A 14,639-nucleotide genomic window follows, 5' to 3' on the forward strand; every position below is an offset into this window, starting at 1 on the left:
TTTCTATGAAGTATCAAAACAGCAATTTACAGATGGCACACTCGAACACACGTACTCAGAATCAAATAATTATGAACTTCAAACACTTCAATCAACTCAATAACAGGCGTAACCAGTGCCATCAGCCCTGGACTAACCTCATGAAAGATAAATCGTCATCTCGGTTTTTAAAAACTCCCTGGGACACCAAACGCCACTTGCAAAGCCGTGGAGTATCAGAAGTCACCAGGGCAAAATATTATTCCAAGCTTTGAGGATCCAACTAAGACTGGTACAGAGAGCATATATCCAGAGTAGACTAGACCTTAGCCTATGAATTAGAAGACCTGATCGTAATGATCAAAGCACTAAACCCTTCCAGAGCGCAAGGCCCGGACGGGATCGCTAACAAAACGATGAAGGAACAACCAGCACTAGGGGCCAGAACACTGGACATAATCTTTCAAGAACTCCTGAGGACAAAGCAAACACCGAAACCATGGAAGACAGCCAATATAATCCCATTCTTTAAAAGTGGAGGGGGGGGGGGGGATCCATCTAACTAAAGTCCCATAGCCCTCCATGATGCTTTGGGGAAGGTATATGCAACCCTACTGCTGAAAAAGTTGATGAAATGGCTGGAGCAGTCCGGTTTACAGGATCCATTCCAAGCAGGATTCGTAAAGGGTTTAGGGATGGTCCCTCCAGCATTAATCATCTCAATGCTAAAAGCCAAAGCCCTGAATTCCAACACCAAAAGACACCTGGCTTCCATGGACTTCACAAAAGCTTTTGATAGCATCAGTAGAGATCAACTATGGGCCAAACTAAGAGAAAAACTGCCCGGGAGATATACTAGAGCAAATTGAGGGACTCTATACCAAAACCTCCTCTCACATGCACTTGCACATTCTCAATGTCACTGGGCCTAATAAGATCGCTGTTTTGTTCTCCCCCGTTTCCCCTCCCTTGCCTTGTCGCGCTCTGAAACACTTGTGTACGAGCGCGATAGAAATAAAATATCAAACAATACACCTCTCAACAGCTAGCGAATTGAGTGAAGAAATCCCAACATTCAGATCTGGATGTGAACATGGCAAAGATACAATGCTACCCACCTAAGCTGGGCAACACGATCATCACTCACCCACTCTATGCTGACAACCTCATCTTGCTGGATCACACTGCAATAGGACTGCAGCACCTGCTGTGGCCAACCACCTAGAGATTAACATCGCAAAGACTAACATTTTAACCCTTAAAAAAGGACAGGTGGTAAGAAAATCAAAGAAATTCAGCTGGCACCTAGATAAGGAAGAGCTGACAAAAGGTCCAGTCTTTCAGATATTTGGGCATAATGATCTCCTCCAGCAGAACAGAATTATAAGCAGTTGAACTTCTGACCCTAAAAGTACACACACTGACAAACCAAGCCTTGATTATTAAAAGTTTAGTACATTTGCTCTGATACCCACCATTGAAATTTACAAATCCAAGGTAATTCCAAAACTCACATACAGGTCAGAAGCCCTTATGAACCTCCCGGACGAATTGTGACCTCGTCTGGAAGGTCAATTTTGGAGAAAAAAAAAACTCCTAGCAGTTCCACCCTCTAAACCAATTGAAGTGATTCAGAAAGAACGAGGCTTAAGCTCCCTACTTATGGAAGTTGAATGGAAAACATTATTTTAACGGAAAATGCTTGCCAGTCTCTGCAGCACCTACTATAAAAGCTAATCCAAGAGGAGCTACAAAGCAGATCCAACTCAAAGATCAATGCCTGGGATAAAGTCTGCATTGGGTTGAAAAAGTCCTTTGAAATCCAAACAGATGATTTATTACACTCCCCAGCATCAGTGAAAAAGAAACCGAGACTAGACGACTGGATAAAAACAACGGACGAGATAGCACAACTAAGCATTCATCAAGATCTGGCAACGGAGTCTAGAAAAAGGGGGTCCCCCATACGTACATCATTAAATGCCCAGACCCTGCAGTCAGGAGATGCTTTATGAGAATTTGTTTTAACCTTTGTTTAACTGGAGAGATCACTGCAATAAGAGATCCAACACAAGAAAAAACCTCAGGTTGTAGGTTCTGCCTGGGGGAAGACAGCAAAGAATCTCTCAAACACCTTTTTGTATCCTGCACCTTTTTCACAGAGCAAAAGACTCGCTATTTTAACTGCTTCTTGGTTAACCTTCAAACCATATCCTCAGATATGCGGTGGTCATATCTGCTGGCAGGCCTTAAAATTTCAGTAACCTTAGCCGTGGTTACCTTTTATAAGATCGTCTTGGAAAAGGAGCGGGGGGGGAAAAAAAAACAAAAAAAAAAAAAAAACTCATGAGCCATTATATATCATTTCCTCTAAGTTCTCCTGCCGGTCCTTCAGGCTGTGGAGGAATTGCCTGCTATTAGTTTTATGCGCATGCACGCACTGCGACACAATTCGTCTTGGCTAAGTTTACCTGTAAACTATATAGCTTTATAATAAAAGAAAAAATAGACCCTAATAGCTCAGCAAGATTGGACCAAGAAGTGCATAGAGAGTAATTCTGATGGATCATTGGAAGGGGGATATGATATGCCATTTATAACACGCCTATACACAAGTGTTTCAAGGCACGACGAGGCAAGGGAAGGGGAACAGAGGGAAGACAGACAACAATCCTACTAGGCCAGGTGTCATTCAGATTGCGCAAGTGCATGGGAAGGGGGAAGTGCGGGGAGGGGGAGGAGGGGGGAAAAGGGACAGTTCAGTACATGGGAAAATAGAATAAATAATAAGTAAAAGTAAGGTCAGCAGGTGGCAAGTGCAGGGGTAAATGCAGGCATCAGGTATCAAGTGCTGGTAGTGGGACTGTAGGGATACAGAAAACAGTTAACAAGTGCAGGGGTTGCCAGGAAGACAGTGCAGGTGTGCGACTGGCAGGGGAGGGGACCTGGGCACCAAGTTCAGAGGGTGGCCAGGTAACTAGTGCAGTTTCAGCCAGGAAGTCAGCAGGTGAGAGGAGGAGAAAAAGCAGAAGCAAAGAGAAAGGTTTTGAGGTGCTTCCAGAACCGGAGATGATTCTCAAGTTTCAGGTAGGCAGGGAGGCTGTTCCAGGGGGAGGCCCCAGCTGAAGAAAGATCTCCCACCAACTCCTTGCTTGGAGAAGCAGCTGACCGAGGGAGTTGGTGGCGGATGAGTGAAGATCTCGAGAAGGGAGATATTTAGGAAGAGAGAGTTGAATGTATTGAGGCCCCAAGCCCCAGAAAGCCTTTTGGACAATGCAGAGGGTTTTGTACTCAATCTTCGCAGCCACTGGGAGCCAGTGCAGAGATTTTAGTCCTGGAGAGATACAATCCCTGGGCTTGAGGCCAAGGACAAGTCTCGCAGTCCTGTTCTGGATGAGTTGCAGAGGGCGGAGAGTAGAAGCAGGAAGATTTAGAAAGAGACTGTTGCAATAGTCCAGCCTAGAGAGAACCAGAGCTCTGGAGACAGTGAGCTTCTGGGGGAAGGAGAGGAAAGGTAAAATGAAGGTGAGTGTGGAGTCGAAGATGACCAAGGTTTTTTGCCTCACAGGTGCGAGCAGGAACAGGGCCAAGAGAGGCCGGCCAGAGTGACAGGAAAGGTGGGTGTGCTGAGGAGGAGAATCTGGCATTAAGGCAGAGATCAATGGTGGCACACCACTCCTGGATGGCACAGACAGTCAGAGATGATAGGGAGAAGAGGTGGCTGAGGGTAGCCTGAAAATGAGCTGAGTATCATCCGCATAGCACTGGAAGTTAGGGCAGAGGGCGGCAATGCAGTGGGCAAGAAGTGCCGGGTATTGGTTGAACAGCCAGGGAGAGAGGCTAGACCCCTGGCGAACACCACAGGTAGAGATAGAGGAGAGGAAGGACCCAAGTTGAAACTGGGAGGTTCAGTCAGAGAGGAAATAAGTCAGCCATGCTAGGGCCAGACCGGTGATCCTCAGGTTATCACGGAGATGGTTGAGCAGGATAGCATGGTTGACCATGTCAAAGGCAGAAGCGAGATCAAGTAAGATGAGGGCACAGGGGGTGCTGGAATCGAGGTTGGAGAGCAGGCCTTCACGGATGTTCAGGAGAGCCGTTTTTGTTTCCGGCAGCTCCGAAGCCAGACTGATGATCATGGAGACAACCAACAGATTCAATGTGAAGATTGAGCTGGGAGATGGCCAGCCTTTCCAAGAGTTTGCCCAGGAAAGGAGTGATGGGGATTTGGTGATAGTTAGCTAGGCAGGGTGGGTCGGCAGAGGGTTTCTTAAAAAGAGGGTGCACAAGGGAGTGCTTCAGGAGGGAAGGGAAGACTCCAGTGGCGAAGGAGTGGTTGCAGAAGTTGCCCAGGGCAGGAGCCACAGAGTCAATGTGGTCCTTGATGGTTTTGGAGTAACAGCATGAACCTCTTTTGATGAGACTTTCATAGATCAGACTTGTCTAGAAACCTTGTCTGGGGAGAACAGGGGAAAGGCAGAGGAGGGAGGAGAGGTGGCTGAGGAAGGGCCAGAGGAAGAGCTTGGAGGAAAGGGAGAGGAGGAGAGAGGACAGAATGTCCTGAGTTTTAGTGATGAAATGAGAGGCGAGTGCTATGCAGAGGGCCTGGGAAGGGACAGGAGAGGCAGAGACGGAGGCAGGATTGGTCAGTTCCTTGCAGATTTTAAAGCGTTCAGCCAAGTTGTTAGATGCTGCAGAGATGCGGGCTTGGATGTGAACTCTCTTCTTGGTGAGGACAGAGAGCCAGTATTGCCTTTGGAGCAGGCGGCAGGCCAGTTTGTCAGAGGATGTACATGAAGCACACCATTTCCTCTCAGCCACCCTACACTTGCGTTTAAGGGTGACGAGGTCTGCGTCGTACCAGAAGTTGCACTTGGCTTTGGGCTTCAGGCAGATCCTCATGACAGGGGCAAGAACATTGAGAATATCAGATATAGCAGAGTGGAGCATGGAGAGGGTTGTGCCAGGGTGTAAGGCAGCCAAACAGGGATGGGGGGGGGGGTGAGAAAGTGGCAGCAAAAGCCTCAACTGACACGCGCTTCATGGGTCAGATGGCCGAGAAGGTAGGTGCCAGTGATGGAGTTGGCTTGGCCTGAGGGGTAGAGAGGGTGAGCTGGGAGAAAATGAGAAAGTGAAAACTACAGGAGAGAGGAGTGGTGAGAGGGATATGAAGGGGAAGGTCTGAGGAGATCAGACTATCCAGAGTATGCCCTGCAGAGCGAGTCGGGCCAGAGGGGAGAATAGCGAGTGAGAGTCGCAAAGGTCGCGGAAGAGTCCAGAGGAAGGACAGGAAGCATCCAGGTGGATGTTGAAGACTCCAAGGAGGAGGAGTTGAGTGGTCGAGACCAGGAGGGAAGAGGAGAGGTCCACCCACTCAAGAGAGGAAGGAAGAGATCTGACCAGGTGGCCAGTAGTCACAATAAGGGAATGGCTAGGAGAGAGAGATAGAGAGAGCCTGCAGACAAGGCATTCGAAATAGTAGGCCAGCGTAGGAATAACAGAGGCAGGAACCCACGCCGGGAAGATCAGGGCTACACCCCCTCTGGATCGATTGGACCTGGGCAGAGAGAGGATCTTGCAGCCGTCAGGGAGGAGTGTGTCAAAGCTTGTAACAGAGCTGGCCGTGAACCATGTCTCGGTGAGACTGAGGACATCGAGGTCCTCCAGAAGGTGGCAGATGATGGAGGGATATATATGAGGAAAAAGTGTGCACCTTGCCTTTGGATGAGATATCTCCAGTGAGAGGACATGGGCTGAAGAGACATGAATACAGAACACCTCTAGTCTCGAGGAGTATTCACTGTAATAGGCCAGGTACTGCACTGGCATAGCGTCTTAAGTTCTTAAGTCACTCAGAGTTCACAACCTTAGAGAGAAGTCAAATAATGCATGTTCAGGTAATATTTTTATATGTATGTGAGTTTATTGATTTGTTTTTATATCTACCATGTGTTTTATGTTGGGTCATGTTCAAGTAGAACATTTTTATGAGTGTTTTATCTTTTTGTAGATCTTATAAATAGAGTATTGGGTTTAAATGTTATGTACTTGGTCTATTCTTTCAAGACTATAGGTACGGGGAGGCTTGAGCCTCACCAAACTAGGGGTATAGATCAGTGATTTTGACAAAAAAATGTATACCTGTCTCCTTTATTTATCAACAGTTATGGTCAACCTCTGACCGTGTGAGAGAGGAAGTATCCAAGGGGGTATATTGCCTTTAGCAAGGTTGATGTTCAGGTAATATGAACAGCTTGAATGCAAGGCCTCTGGAAAGAGAACCTGAGTGCATGACTAGTCAATCTCTAACCTGAAACTTTCAACGGGTGGATGCGGAGTTATGCAACCCAAGGCAATTTCCATAAATGTATCCAGTCACAAATAAGGGTGGTGTTCATAAGGATGTTGATCTCTGTGCCAGTTCCTTAACTACATGTCCCTAGGAACAGCTTTGAATTCTTCAAGTCTCAGAGGTAAAAAAGTTTCTTTGTTAAATCCTTTGTCGCTTTCCACCTGTTTTGTACCTATCCAATATTTAAGGTAAACAATTTTGTATACTTGCTCTGATCGACTGCCCTTATGCTGCACTGCAGTTCAAAAGATCGGAGCATACCTTTTCAGTCCATACTGTCTCAGTGTCTTGGAGGGACACTCTTTACATCTCAGTGACAGTACCCCAGCCAGAGAGAAGGGGGATTATGTACCCAGGGGCTAATTCCAAAGGTCTGCATGGTTTTAAAAGGTTCTCTGCCACTAGATTCAAAATGTCTGTGTGTAATACTTCCTGATGATTTGCTCCTGCTCCTAAGCCCTGCAATTGTATATGCCACTATTAGCCATTGTAATAGTACTCAATTTATAAATCACAGACTGGCCAAAGTCTGAGGTGGTCTTGACATGCTTTGAATCTGTGTCCTCTGGGCTAAAGATGAATATCTAAAGCAAGTGCTTAACTTGCCAACCTATGTTACAGATTTAATCATCAGAAATCATTATTTTTGCATGCAGACAGTCTTATTTCCCCTGAGTGAATTCTCAGAGAGTCTACTTTCATACAAGCAAATTCCACAGCCTCTGGAGAGAATGCCTGATCCATTCATTCTTCTCATAGGAGGCTCTCCACCCTTGCATGAACCCATCTTTTCTTGGGTCAACTGTGTGAACCCAACTTTGGTGCATTTGAACTGTTTCTTATCCCCATATCTTAACCTTAGTACAGGTGGCATGCTGTCTCTCCTTAGTTGGAAAAAGAGAGAACATGCTGTTCCTGTGATTGCCGTGTGATATGTCCCTGGGTGAGTGCATCTAATAAACCATCATTCCTACAGGTGACAATGTATTGCTTCTGTTAATCCCAGTAACCAATCTTGATCCCTATGATTTTAGGGTTTTTAATTGCAATGTAATTGTTAGCCATTCATCCCCGGGCACCTTTGGTAGAGAAGACTTGAGCTTGCCCTATCCTACCCATTTGAAAACTAAGGGTACTTTGCAGAGGCACTTGATCTGTCTCCGATTATGGTTGGTTGAATAGGATGTTGGAGAACAGCTCAAGTCATTAGGCTTATGCCCACACTATCAGTTTGTCCTCAGAGGTTCTTGATTTCGGATTAAATCATCAGAACCCTTCCTATAGGCGATCAATTTCTCTGTCTCTGGTGAATACCCCAAATCCATCCCTCCCACAAGTAAAAAGCCAATTATCCTGTGAAGTACCCAGAACAAATTCTTCCGATAAAGGGACTGGCTTTCCAGCATTTTGCTAATTATCAGAAACTATTCTTTGAGCAGAACAATAAACATGTCTTTGCATAGCTCTTAGACACCGTTTCACATTTTTATGAAAGGTTCCGTCTTATAGCTTATCCCCAGAGCCCATTCTACAAGCAGCAGGGCCTTTGTTCATGCGTGATTCTCCCAAGCTCTTCCTCCCCATGCTGATGGGCCCTTGGGTGAATCCCCAGAATCCCTACTTCTTATAAAGAAAAGGTTACTTTTGCTCATGAGCAAATTACCAGAGTGCACCCTCTCTAGAGGGGAAAGATTCTCTTCCCCTCTATGAACCCATAGAGCCATGCATCCTTCGGGGATGGCTCTATAGACCTGGCAATTGCCCTGAAACCAGTGTTTCAATAGGTAAATGTGTGTTACCCTTCCTTGCTATGAGTGAGAAAATGCCCAGAATCCAACATTTGGAATGTAGGGTGCTGTTCTGGCAGCAAGTTCCAATTCTCCAGCCATCCATCAAGCCTTAGGGCGACAGTCCATGGGGCTTGATGAATAAAATAATTTTAATTGTCACAACAAGGCACCTTAATGCATTATGGTTATGACTTCCATGCAATTTACAGTTTGTTGAGTCATGTAAGGGCCACAAAGAACAACAGCAGTGTCTCCAAATGTCAACCATTTTACTAATTGTAGCCACTACCTGTATATTGTAACTGTATAGGGTGGGACATGCCCACCAGAGTAAGCTATCATCCCCGTTTGCAGCTAGGAAGTCACACAATGAGAACAGTCAGTGTTTAGTGTCTCCACTTGTCCCATGGGGTGGACACGTGTCCTCTGGGTCCTACTATGGATAGCACTTGAGTAAGTCGATAAAATGTCAGTGAGATGAATCCCTGTCAAGCACTCAGATATGGGAGTGGCAGGATCTCAACTTTATTGTCAGTACCTATCTCAGTTCTTGTAGCTATCTGATCTACAGCAGGGGCATATGTTTAATGTTTATTTTTTTATTACATCATTGTATGGTTTGGCATCGCTCTGTTAGTCCATCATAATTCTCTTGTTTCCATTCATAAATGCACCTGTGACAAAGTCACCTTGAGATACACATTGAAGGTGACTGGGGTGATCTGGGAGCAAAATCCACCTCCTATGTGGCATGACTACTGGAGGAGGTATACAAGGGTGCTCCGTCAGTCCTCCCTTGTTTGCCCCATAACATGCCTCTGAAAAAGGGCCACTGAAGCTAATAATGCAGAAATAAAAAAATTAAAAAAACACTACACATTTACCCCTCCCCCAAACAAGTATTTGCATAATTAGAGCTCTGACGTCCTGTACGATCAGGCCCATCTTCTTCTGCGTGTCATTTTGTATTCCTGTAGATTCATAGCTTTCCACATTAGGTCATGCCTTGAGCATCGAAATGAAATATGGTGAACCCAACAGCCGTGTCTGGCTGATTATTTCATACCTCACATGAGACAATCATAGATGTCTTTTGGTTTGCGTTTCACAATAGCATGCATCTTATTAGAACAGGCACAAACAGCAATTTTGCAAAAAGAAACATAATGTTGTTCTCATATCATACCATTAGATGCTATACAGACTATTTTGCGTTATACGGTTTAAAACGTAGGTATTTACTTTGGGGTAAAGGAGATTGAGGGACTTTGAAATCCTAATGGGCCCAACTTGACAGAAACGGGCTAGTACTGCTCACCATTTCTCACTTGTTTCTAGCACAGCCAGCCCTAAAATATATACCAAAAACGGGAAACCTAAAATAAATGTGGGAAGGTTGCAAATGACCTGCAGCGTGTGAAGCCCTTATAACTTGGCACCTATGGCTGCAGGGACGGATCAAATTCTTAAGTGCCAAGGGGTTTCAGAAAAATCAGCACCTGTGCCCCCAGATCACGGAGAGCAAGACGGATTTGGGCCAGAACAATGAGATGGCGAAGGAAACTTCATCACTTTGTGGTCAAGTCATGATCATTATGTAGAATACATTCACACTGCTGAACCCATCAGGATAATGAGACGCCTTAAAAAAAATTGCCAAGCATTCCCCTGCACCGATTAAAGCCAGAAGCAGAGCAGGGCGTCGTTCCGGTCATTGAACCACTCCTGAACCAAGGCAGAATTGTTCCAACTACTAGCCCAGGTAACACCACGATATTTCTTGTGAAAAAGCCAGGGCAAGCAACCTACTGCTTTGTTTTGTCCAAAATCGGGAGAGCCGTTAATGGTGTAGTAATCCTTCCTTTCCAGTTGTGGCAAACCCAGCTACAATATGGACATGGGTTGCTCCCAAAAGCCAACCATTTCACGTTGCCATACTTAATGATAGCCCGCTTTTCTTTGCATCTTCACACAGGAATCCAGTACGCTTCTGCAAAGTTGCCCGAAGTGTATTCAGAGTCCACTTGCAAGGAAGTCTGTGTTGGTCCAGTATATGGACAATTTACTGATCGCTTCACCATTCTATAGGCATGCAAGCTGGACCCACGGGTGCTGCTTACTGCCCTAGCAGACAAAGAGCACAAGGCATCCAAACCGAAATTAGAATTCTGGGGGCAAGGGGCCTCATTACGAGTCGCCCAGTAACCCACTGGTGCTACTGGCAGACTCGACTTACCATTACCGGCAGCCAATATCCCAGTGTTACCAGGATCTTACAGATGCCGGCAACAGCGTCTATTTCCCATTCCATGGAGTCTCACAGGACTCCATAGAATGGGAACTACTGAAGCACCAGTACTGTTAAGAGTGCTGCTGCGTGAGTGAATTCTCTGCCAATAGGGGCCTGAACTTACTGCCCCTACCGGCAAGCCAGTCGAGGCAAAATGCCAGAGCCGGTAGTAATGGCCATTTTACCAACATTTGTCCAGAACTACTTACTCGTAATGGCCCCCGAAGAGTAAACTACTTGGCTCACATTAAAGAGGGTCTCGGATTGCTCCCTCCCAAAAGGAGGGAACACACAAAATTCCAAAGCCGCAAATTGTCACACAGGGGAGACCATCTTTAAGGGTAGTGGGGAATTGTCAGCAGTAGAGTCTAGAATACACAGAAATTGTTAAGCCCCTTCAGCAGTACACCAGTACTAAGAGTAGAGCTACTACAGTGGATTCCAGAAGTCGAGGAAGTGTTTAAGAAGAGAATAATCGTTTAGCCAGTGTCCCTGTATTGGGACTCCCAAATAATAAAAGGATTTACCCTATACTGCCACAAGAGAAACAGATTTGTTCTGTTGTCCTCGCAAAGGCATTCACCATAAGCCAGTGATTCATTACTGTAAAGAATTAGACCCTCAGCCCCCCTCATTGCAGCTGGAACTTTCCTACGATCAGTTGCAATTGATGCACTTGCAGTGGAACAATGCTAGAATAGTGTGCTGGTAATTCCCTAAGAAGTTGCAGTGCCACACTCGGTTGTCTCTCAGATGCAGATTTCTTTCAGGTGGCCAACTCTTTACAAACATGTTTAATGTATCAATCTGACCTATGGGCAATGCCATTAGCTACTCTGCCTAGAAAACACCTTCTTTGCACCAAATATGAAGTGCAATTATGGTGACATGCACCATTTTACAAAAAGTACTGGTAAATATTTTGTCAACAGTCACCTTGGGGCTAGTGCATTTCTCTTAGGTCGAGTATGTAAACTAAGGAACTCACCCTGCAGGTCTAATGGGATTTTTCATGGTTTGCAAGGCTTGTCTTCTGATCTTCCATCTGACTTTGAGGCACTCAAACCTAGATAGGGAAGGACTACTAAAACCTTAGGCACCTGTGAATTTAAATGCAAGTCTAACCAGCTTTCAGTTAGTTCCAATCATTCATTTTCCTGAAACAGTAATTCCCAGTATTGTATATGAACGCTCTACTGTCCGCAAGTGACTACAAAGTGATTTTGCTTACCAGTATTACCTTGAGTAATTGCTGGTTGATGAATGCCATTGCTAACCTGAAGAAACTCTTTCCATTACCTGAAATTCATCCGAAGGTCCATGTGTTGAATTGAGTTTCAACTGCAAAAGTACTAAATATACATATGTGTACAAAGCTATCATACTTACCTGTGTAGAATTGAAGTTCTGCTTTTGCTTAGTATAAATAAAATGTCGTATTTTTATATAACTGTAGGTGTGCAAGTGTCTTCTTGACCAAAGATGTGCTCAAAGGTATTTGTGCTCCACTACAGCTCTTCCATCTCTTACGATGATATGCCTGCCTGTTGGGCCGTAGCTAACAGTTGGTAACCTGTACACAAAGGGAACCAGGTTTCTACAGTCTTATTTTATTTTTTGGAGTATTTATAGTACGCTCAGAACGGACTTAACTGTATAAAAGCGAAGTTGGACGGAAGGGAAAGGCGATAGCACAGATGTAATGAAGGAGAACAAACCACCAGATTAGCCTCCCTGCCACTATTTAAACAGGAAGGTTTGAGCGCCTTCCGAAACTGAGCAAGTGTCTGACAACGCCCAATCTATGACGTTAAGTCGTTCCATAGTTTGGAGCCAAAGCAGCAAATCTTATGTCTCCTCTGGAGACGCATGTTGAGCAGGGGACACTCCGTAGCAGCTGATCACCTGAACGGCACATCATTTGGGGGGGCGAAGAGGGGTGTAGTGGCAGATTTTAGTACTTCTGTATTCCAGAGCCAACCCATTTATACATTTAGAAATCAAGCATTGTACCTTGAATTTTATACGATCCTCCACTAACAACCAGTGCAGTGATCTGAAGGGAGACATGAGCCGATCTGCAGTCAGCCAACCAATCTAACCGCTACATTTTGAGCTTTCTGGAGCCTGAACATCTGTTTGGCGCCAGAAGACTATTCAATAGTCCAAATGGGTGTTTGATAGAGCACCCACCACTGCAACATGATCCTCCTCCGGGATAAAAGGTAATAACCGACGGAGCATGCGGAGAGAGTAATAGACTGCCCGTAACTTGGCCCCAACCAGTGCTTCACTGCCCAAGTTCTCCTGCTAAAGGCAGCCTACATTTTTTATTCTGGCAGCAAATTGAAGCTCCTCACCAAGGATACATGGGACAAATTATTCCCCAGGTGGAGTTATGAAAAACTCTCCAACATAAATGTGCAGAATTGAACTCAATTTCTACATCAGATATATATTTTGGTTTACATACAAGAGATTGACAGTTTCAATCTGTTAATCTTCACTGAATCTTTAAAGGGATGGACTAAAGTAGTGCCTAGACATTTGAGAATTTAGAGTTTTATCTCAAAAGTTAAGATCATCATAGATATCCATAAGAGTCTGCAGGTTCTAAAAGTAGTGTTCAACGAGCAGAAGGCAGCAGTCAAGGTAGCTCACAGTACAGCCACTCTGTGTACTCCTGATGAGATGTGTGCCATTAGAAATGAATTCTCAAAACCCCTACAACACCAGATACAAGTGTTATTTTTCTTACTGGCAGTATCATTTTCTGCTACCACCGACTGTGTAGCAAGGAAGTGACTTTGGTCGTCAACACAGAGCCCTCCAGATCCAGATCCCTCCAGATCCAGTCGACATAGTACTGACTACCCACGATCTTTTCCAGTCTTTTGTGCTCTGAGAAATGAGTGATGTCACATGCCCTGCAGAAGGAACTGCAACATTAGTCAGAAAAATTATACGTTTATATGTGCTTCGATTGTAAATCTAGAGAAGAAGTAAAGGCTGAAAGTTGACAGTCTGGTTCCTACAAATCTTACAACCGGTAAACACATTGAGCAGTAACACTAACCTAACTGTTGCTGTGGTACTTGCAATTTAAGTGCAAAAGAGAGGGGAGAGGAGGTGGGCTCCATGGAAGAAATAAAACCTACAGAGCCCCCCCCCCCTCAAACCCCCATTAAATAACTGAAAATGCAGACATGGGGCACAAAATTAAGGGATGGGGTGGGGCCGGAACAAGGGTTCTTTTCCAGGTCATCATGCAATGTCATCACCTTCTTAGTTATTTTCTTTTCTCTCCTAGCAGACTTTGGTGAGGGTACCCTTTTGCCCAGGCAATGCTGGTCTATCATGAACTGGACTGCGCATGTGCATCTAAACCACCGGCAACAAACCTTTGGCCCATCTGGGTACAGTAGGGCAATGCTGTTGAACTACAGGGCAGAGATAATGGATCTCATCAACCGTGGAGGTCATCAGGAGGTGTGTAGGCCCTATGCCTCTTACCTGAGGACCATGAGACCAGGCATGCGATTAAGAGACCATGTTTACCCAGAGGTGCAACACCACATGACATTACTCAACATGAAAAGTAATGATGCGCTATAAACAAGGGGGGGCAGGGGGTTTGATTTAGCCAAGAGGCAGGAATAGCGTGCTGGAAGGCCCGTTAGTGGCTCTTGACGTTTTGAAGGCAAGCACAAGAAGGTACAAAAACAAAGATCTGCGGGTGTAGGGGGGCAGGTTAGTTGGTTGGAATGGAGTAATGGCTAGGATGCTGTCCGTTTGACTTGCAAGCAAACTAATAAATCATTTGGTGTAACCATTACCAAAAATGTTTGGTGCATGTCTCTGGATAGTGTGAACATCAATCAGTCACATTTAAAATGAACACGGAGGGACCCAAAAGAACTGAACGCTTCCAGAACACCTTCCCCAAGGAAGAGGTGAATGCTGAGAAACAAGCGCCAGAAGAAGCTGGGTTATCCAGAGCAGATGGGCTGGCACACTTCAACAGCACTGCAGAGTACATGTCAGCAGCGTGCAAATGTCTTTGCCTGGCGTCTCACTGGAACACCAATCTTCACAACCTCTCAACAAAAGGCACTATACCACCCCCAAGCTGCTGTTAAAAGTCCCGATTCCCATAAGCTTTAAAAGGCGAGTTGAGTAGCTGATACCAACAGCCTTTGGTTCCAATAACCTCAAAAGGCATACATTT

The sequence above is a fragment of the Ambystoma mexicanum genome, chromosome 5p (assembly GCF_040938575.1).
Source record: "Ambystoma mexicanum isolate Mex_15411 chromosome 5p, UKY_AmexF1_1, whole genome shotgun sequence".
In the NCBI taxonomy this organism is placed as follows: Eukaryota; Metazoa; Chordata; class Amphibia; order Caudata; family Ambystomatidae; genus Ambystoma; species Ambystoma mexicanum.